Consider the following 7,551-nt stretch of genomic DNA (forward strand, 5'->3'; position numbering starts at 1 on the left):
AGCCCTTTACACCTGTGACACCATAGCTGCTAAACCCCTTCAGTTTCCAGGATTGTCCGAATCAGAGGGATTCCAACCAAAAAGAAGTGATGAGTTCAAGTAGCACAGCTTGATCCCAGTCTGAGGGTTAGGGCTGACCACATATTTATACCCCATGCAGGCAGAGATTCCGGGATGGAAGTTGTCATACACAAAGGGCAGACACCACCTCATCCAGGACACCTGCCAGTTATTCCTCATGATACAACATCATTTTCTGGGAATATCAGGGAGTACACCAGTGACTACCAAAACTGCAATTGCCATTTACCCTCCAGTCCCAATAAAATAAAATAGAGTGTTTAAAAGGGGCAAATCAGTGACAAATCAAAAAAGCTGATACAAACAGCAGTCTATTTTTAAATGATATTTTTAAACTTCTGAGGTCTGAGCTCAACAACATCGAGCAGAAATTTCTATTTTCTGAAAGCAACATTCCTCTTGCTTTCTGCCCTGCCATTGAAACACTTCAATTTCAGAGCCCAGACAAGAGGCAGAAGATTAATTTTTTTTAAAAAAATAGCAGAATCAGTATGGAATAAGCAACCAAACACACACCCCCCCTTCAAAATCCTTTATAAATGGGAAAGAAAATTTCCTCATGAATAAAAAAGTCATTTGCATTTTGGACATGGTTTTCTCATACCTTTTTTTTTTGGGCAATCCAGTTTGCCCATTCCTTATACAATTTTGGTTTTAGCCTAAGCAAAACTGTTTCTGTGCCCAGATGTGGCCACATCTGGAGCTGTGCCAGCCCACTCATGTGCGTGGTCTGACCATTAAAAAATGCCCTAGGGTATATCCCTGTGTCCTGCAGCCGTAGGGAGGAGGAGAGAAGATCCAGCAGGCAGGAATTGTGCAGCAAGATTGATTTATTTAATTATTTTACGAACTCTTTTATAGACTTTTTTCTTCATAGTCTAATTGGACAAAGGATCAGCCACCCCTTGGGGGTGATTGGCTAAAAAACCCTAAAACATCCATTGTCAAAATATTTTTCTACTGTACTATAAACAAGACTTCTCAAGGCTGCAGGTGTTTCATTCTGTACATAACTCTGCTACCTCTTCTGTGAGAGAGAAAAGTCTCTCACTGACTTAGAAAATAGCAAGAAAATCCTTGCTGGCAGCATTTTTGTATCCACATCTGACAGGGGGATGAGAAATGGTGGAGGGGTGGTGAGGGATAAAGGGAGTGTTTCTTTTGACTATGAGATAAAGTCAAGATTTGAAGTGTTTTCCTTCAGGAAAAGCAACTCTGCCACCTGTAGAAGTATCAATTCACTTTGAAGAGTAAGTGCTACTCTTCAGACATGGACTAGAAGACAAAGATCTTTGCCTTTTTCCTTCAAAAGAAGGATGCTGGAATCTAGGTTGCAGCCAGGCTGACGATGCAGCACCGAAGATAGGGATCATCCCCCTAAAGGATGATGTCAACACAAATGGAATAACAAGAGTTTGCCATGGAGAAATTAAATTTAAAATAAACACAAGGCTATGTACTAGAGAGTAAAAGGCTGGAACAACAGAGAGTAAGTTTAGCTCTCTTAGTCTTAAGATGGATTTTTAGAAACCAAGAAAATGGGTAAGAACAGGTGGTTGAAATGATAACTCAAGAAGTTTTTTCATACATATTTACAAACTCATGACACGTTCCAAGTATTTTCATGCAGTGAAAGGACAAGGGGCAATGGCTTTAAACTGACAGAGGGCAGGGTTAGATTAGGGATAAGGAAAACGTCTTCCTCTGAGGATACTGAGGTCCTGGCACAGGTTTCCAGAGAAGCTGTGGCTGCCCCTGGATCCCTGGAAGTGTCCAAGGCCAGGCTGGACATTGGGGCTTGGAGCAACCTGGGACAGTGGAAGGTGTCCCTGCCCAGGGCAGGGGGTGGAATAAGATGGATTTTAAGGTTCCTTCCCACCCTGACCATTCTGTGGTTTAGTATTTCCAAGACATGTTCAATATTAACCCAAAGATAATTACTGGTTGTGTTGCTCTCTCCTTCTGTTCCTTTCTGCTTCCATGAGCTGCTGTTTTCTCATTATCTCATATTTTAGTTGAAAACCATTGTTGCTGGAGAAGGGTCATCAACTTATCTATTTACATGTTACAGAATCCAGCTATAGGGACATCTATAAATAATTAAAAATAGCAATAGCCATAATGGCTTTCTAAGAGCACAAATGAAGACACACTCAGAGTCTTGAAGACCGTGCACTCTGTATATGAACAGAGCACCCAGGTATATGGATTGGACTCCTTCAGGTCTGCAGGAATGCTCTTAAAGGAAAACGAGAAAAAGAGCATAAGGGATTTCAAGGAGAACAGTGAGGTTGAGAGGCAAACCATTTCAAACTCTACAGATAGACAGTTGGAAGATAAAAAGGGACAGAAACCAGAAAATGAAAGAAAAATCACTCTCCCATTTGTCCCTACTATTTACACAAACAAAGAGTAACACTATCCGAAATTATTTGTATGTCAGATCATACGATCTCCTTCTCAAAAGATAAAGAGGGAAAATATTTCTATTTACATGATGGACTTAAGAGTGTGCTGCTAAACTACCTCACTCTTTTTGTTGTTATTTTAATCAGTTTACAACACAGCTACTTCTGTAGTTATATATTTGTTCATCCAGTCTGTCAGTTTTTTACAGGCCAATTCCTTCAACTGGAAGTGAAATCAGTGGTGTGAGTGGTGCATTTTCTAATGACATCACTGGCTGTAAAGGATGAACAGGCCAAGTGAGCCAAAAGTCAGACAGACATTTTTGAAGCCATTTCCTTCAAAAGCAGCATGGATCACATACCTTACCCTTTACAAACCGAGAGATTTTAATAATTTATTTCCCAGAGGAGTTTTATGACCCCGGGGATAACAAATTTAGCTGTCTAATTATTAACGTGCTTAAGTCTAGGAATAGATGATTTTTCTAATATCCCAATCGTTATCCTCATCAACACATCAGGGCTAAGATTTAACACACTCGGTGTGGCAAAGCTCTGCTTAAAAGCACTGACTGAGGTTGCTGAAGCACTTCAGAGCAGTCATAACACAGTACAGTAACAGCAATAATCATACTCTTATTTTAATTGTATCCATCTGAGTTATAGCCCAACACAGAACAGTCCACATTAGCAGTGCTGAGCTGCTTTGAGCTATTAATGTCATATTCCACCGTAGGGTATTTCAGGAGCTTGTAACTTTCTTCTAAATGTACCAGATTGTTAAAATTCATCGTTACATGTTTATCTGCAAGTAAATAATAAAGGGACTGAGAGTTTTTAAAAAACAATTTTAGCCATTACCGAGATAGTCTGGTTGATGTTTAACAGATCCTGCTATAATCCTTCCTGTGTCAGAAATTACAGCTAATGTTAAATAAGAAAGCACAGTTTCACAGGCTCCCGAGTACGCTGCCTTTAACAGTCCCCACATGTCTCAGCAAGATGAGTAATTGTCCATCAGCCTATGGTTCATTAGGGATCAGAAATCAATTGAGTGGGAGGGTTCAGCATAGCAGGTTACACAAACCTTGGCTGTGCTGGATTCCTGATGAATAGAGTAGTTGGGAAAGGGAAACTTTAATCTGATGGCTCCAAGGTAGTTAGGCTACTGACAGCCATGCAGTGCAAGGCTAATTGGGCTGGCAAGGAACAGAGGTAGAGGACAGGGTCCAAGCAGAGAATCAAATGCTCCTTTGGAGCTCCAAGGCCAGCAGAAAGCTTGTCTGGGAGGATGACCTACTGTATAAATGAAAGGCTCACAAAAATTAACCAAGTAGAGAAATGCTCCTTAGACGAAAAACATGTTTTATAGCTGTGGTTAAAAGTGTGCTGCTGCAAATAGCGGCTCTGTGTGTCACAGGCCAGTTTCAGCCTGGATTTTATCACCTATTAAAATTAAAATTATTCTGGCTGAATCCTCTCTCTCCATGGATGCTGCTTCCTCTCCCACTCTCTCTCCACAGCTCTGCTGTTTCAGGAAGGTAACAAATTATCAAACCAATACGATTTCTCCCCTTTTCCAGGATTCACAGCTCCTTCCCATTACCTCCTTAAAAGCAGGATTTTGCTGTAGTCACCCAAACACAGGGAATGTGAGAAGAGTTCAGCATCCATTTCACTGCTCTGTTCTGTACAAAAGGAATCAAACAGGCAAGTATTATAAAAAGACAACGATTAAGAAAGATATTTGGGGAGCGCAGTGATCTTCAGCAACAGATGAGCTCTCTTCCTGGTGCCGAAAATATTTTGATTTATACTCTTTCAGCAGAATGAATAGGGTGAACTAAAGTGTCTACATCTGCTCAAGACTGCATGGCTTTAATCACTGCTGGCCTTAGTGGTCTGCATATGCTTGCAGAAATTCTTACAATGAGATGAATAAATACATGAAAGCATTTGCCCGCATGACGGCACAAAGCAGAGGTTCTGAATAATGATGGATGAACCTCAAAGGAGATCATAGGTTCCATTTAGCTGAGTGCTGGCGCATTAGGGTAAGAGCCCTAACTACATCAGCCACTTAAGCCTGCAGAAGTGGGCTGCAAACTGATGCAGGAACTACAGCGCTGCTGCTCCTGCCTGAGTCTGGGTGAGAAAAACGGGGCAGCAACTTTTCTCTTGCTATCACAAGGCCAGCAACATCGGGAATGTAAGAACTACCTCCAAGCAAAAAACCAGAAAGTCCTTAGGGAGAGTGGAAGAAACTCAGGTCAGTTGTTGCTGCTGTACAGAGCTACACGGCATTTACAAGTTCAGGTATTTCCAGTGCAGCTCCTACTATGGGCTTCAGGAGAGCTTTGGGGAATGTGGTTTCCATCACTGTGGAGCAAGGAGCCTGTTTTCTTCATGCTATCACCATAAAATACTGATTTCCTGCCATGGAATAAGGGGAGGGGGCAAGTACAGCCATATGAGAATACAGAGGCCCTGGCACAGGGTGCCCAGAGAAGCTGTGGCTGCCCCTGAATCCCTGGAAAAGTCCAAGGCCGGGTTGGATGGGGCTTGAAGGAACCTGGGATAGTGGAAGGTGTCCCTGCCTATGGCAGGGGGTGGAATGAGATGAGCTTCAAGGTCTCTTTCAACCCAAACCATTCTGGGATTCCGTGATAAAACTCACGGAAGTCTACCAGAACTTTTTCCAGTGAAGATAAAGATCTTCCAAAGCTGCTTCTGCGGAGCTCCCAGATGAGTGCAAAAGCAGCGATTTGTAACTCTTTCTAAAGGAAATTTAATGAGTGGAATTTACCATTTTGAGGTCGCAAGTATCCTGCTTCCATATGGGACACAGCCAGGAACTTGTTGATGATTGCTCCATTTCTTTGAACTAATACTCCAAGCATGCAGCATCTTCCCTTTGCACATACTTCACTTTCTATGAAAAATATGATGTGATTTACTCAAATGAAAGGTCCTACTACATCCTGATTTGCAGGACTAAGTGCAGAGCTTGCATCCAAGAGTACTGGAATATTTACAAAGCCTCCCTATGATTTCAGCAAGCTCTGGATCTGGCTGTGTATGGGCTGTATCTTTATTACCCAAGCACATACAAGAGTAGGTAGACTTTTAAGACCTTGTGTAGACAGCTGTGATGACAAAAAATGAGTCACATACAGTGTCCTTTAAGTAATTACTCAGATTTTCCTTTTCTCATTCTTAAGAAAAATAATATACATTTTAAAGCACTAGAAGTAATTTATTTATTTATTAATTTATTTATTATTTATTTATTTATTAAGTAATTAATTTAGTTTTTGTCATCTAAAAAGAAGAATTTTCTGGTTTCTGTAAGTTTTCTTTGAAGTGACTCTTGGTAAAGAAATGAATACAAGAGACTGGAATGCTCACTTCAGCACAGCCCAAATCTAGAGCTAGACAAAGACATTCCTGGTATTTAACTTTCTTTTTTTTTTTTTTTTCCCTAAAGTTGCTGTTTTGAAACTTCCATTTTTATGTGAAGCTTCATGACATCCTGAGTCAAAGCAATAAATGCAGCACATTTTCTGGGTCACAACACTCCCATCCCCTTCAAGAAATCATGCCAAATAGCTGTGTCTGTATTCACTCAAAATAATACTTCCTCTAAAAATGCATGACATCTTATATGATTTACATCATGTTATGTTGCGGATTAGGTTAATGACTTCTTGTGCTTCTGTGAACCATTCAAAGTACCACAGCCCAGATTATTATTTTATATAAAATATAAATAGAGTATATTGCTGAAGAGGTGGGTTATTTAACACATGTATTTCCACACGGGTCTAGAAAGAGGGGTGGGGACCAACAGTGTAACGAGCTCCTTCTTCCTGTGTAAAAACAAATGTATTCTACTGCTTTTCAGAGCTAACTGGGCTATTTATAGATGAGAATTAAATGCTTTTCTAGCTTTGTTCTGGGGGTTTTATTTGGAATGTGTGTGTGTGTGTGTCTTGAGTACTGAAGTGCTTCATTTCAAGCACAATGGCAATTGTAAGAGTAACAGTAAAGAGAATTTTTTGGTCATCTATTGCAGCCCTCTTTGGATGAAATCCAGGATAGGGAAAACATTTGCTTAACTAAAACACTAGCGAGCAACCAGGTCACAGCAATGCCAAAGGCATCCTCATGATAACTTAATTTGAACAAATTGCTATTATTTTATTTCATTCATGAAACAATTTAAAACATACAAATACTTCTTCTACAGAAGATACATTTAGTTAATATCAGACTTAAAACTAGGAAAAAGTTTTGGAGTCACTAAACCACTCATGGGTGGCAGGTAGGTGGCATCACAATGATCAGGTGCATTCTGAAGGTAAAATGGGGATAGGAATTAATAGAAAAGAAATATAAAAGAGGCACAGACATTGTAGACAGCAGGTTTAGATGAGATCTTAGGAAGAAATCCTTCTCTGTGAGGATGGGAAGGCCCTGGCACAGGGTACCCAGAGAAGCTGTGGCTGCCTCTGAATCCCTGGAAGTGTCCAAGGCCAGGTTGGACACTGGGGCTTGGAGCAGCCTGGGATAGTGGAAGGTGTCCCTGCCCACAGCAGGGAGTAGAATGGGATGAGCTTTAGATCCCTTCCAATGCAAGTCATTATGGAATTCTGTGATAATTCATAATTTTCTTAAAGAAATCTGCTGTGCTCCTACACCTTGAAATCTGAACTCTTAGCTTTTCTCAACACTCTCACCTTGAAAAATGCGTAACAGGCACCAACGTGGAATAAAGAAGGGAAATCAGGATAATCAGAGCTTATCACTTCCCAAAAGAAAGGATGCAAATAGATCAGCACTGGAAACACTTGAGAAAAGTTGGACGAAGTTGTGCCAAAGTGTGGACGAGGCAACGAGACACCAAAAACCCAACCCAGCAGCATCTAATAAAACAAGAAGTCAGCAACACCAAGACAAGAGGTACTGAGCTGCAACCTAACAAAAATCAAGTGCTTTAGACACACAGTGCACAGCAGAGCTGTGGAGCTCACCAGGAAGATGAGAGTTTTAAATGGGGTTA

At 40.8% G+C, this 7,551-nt stretch overlaps 1 long non-coding RNA gene across 1 annotated transcript; it reads right to left on the minus strand.

Annotated features, from left to right (window-relative positions):
• Positions 1 to 1,724: 1,724 nt before the first annotated feature.
• Positions 1,725 to 6,993, minus strand: LOC125328488. Its single transcript, XR_007204737.1, has 3 exons — positions 6,910 to 6,993; positions 4,725 to 4,733; positions 1,725 to 1,739 (listed from the first exon to the last, which is right to left on the minus strand). It is a non-coding gene; the product is annotated as an uncharacterized LOC125328488 (long non-coding RNA).
• Positions 6,994 to 7,551: the final 558 nt, after the last annotated feature.

Source organism: Corvus hawaiiensis, chromosome 7 (assembly GCF_020740725.1).
Source record: "Corvus hawaiiensis isolate bCorHaw1 chromosome 7, bCorHaw1.pri.cur, whole genome shotgun sequence".
NCBI classification, from domain to species: Eukaryota; Metazoa; Chordata; class Aves; order Passeriformes; family Corvidae; genus Corvus; species Corvus hawaiiensis.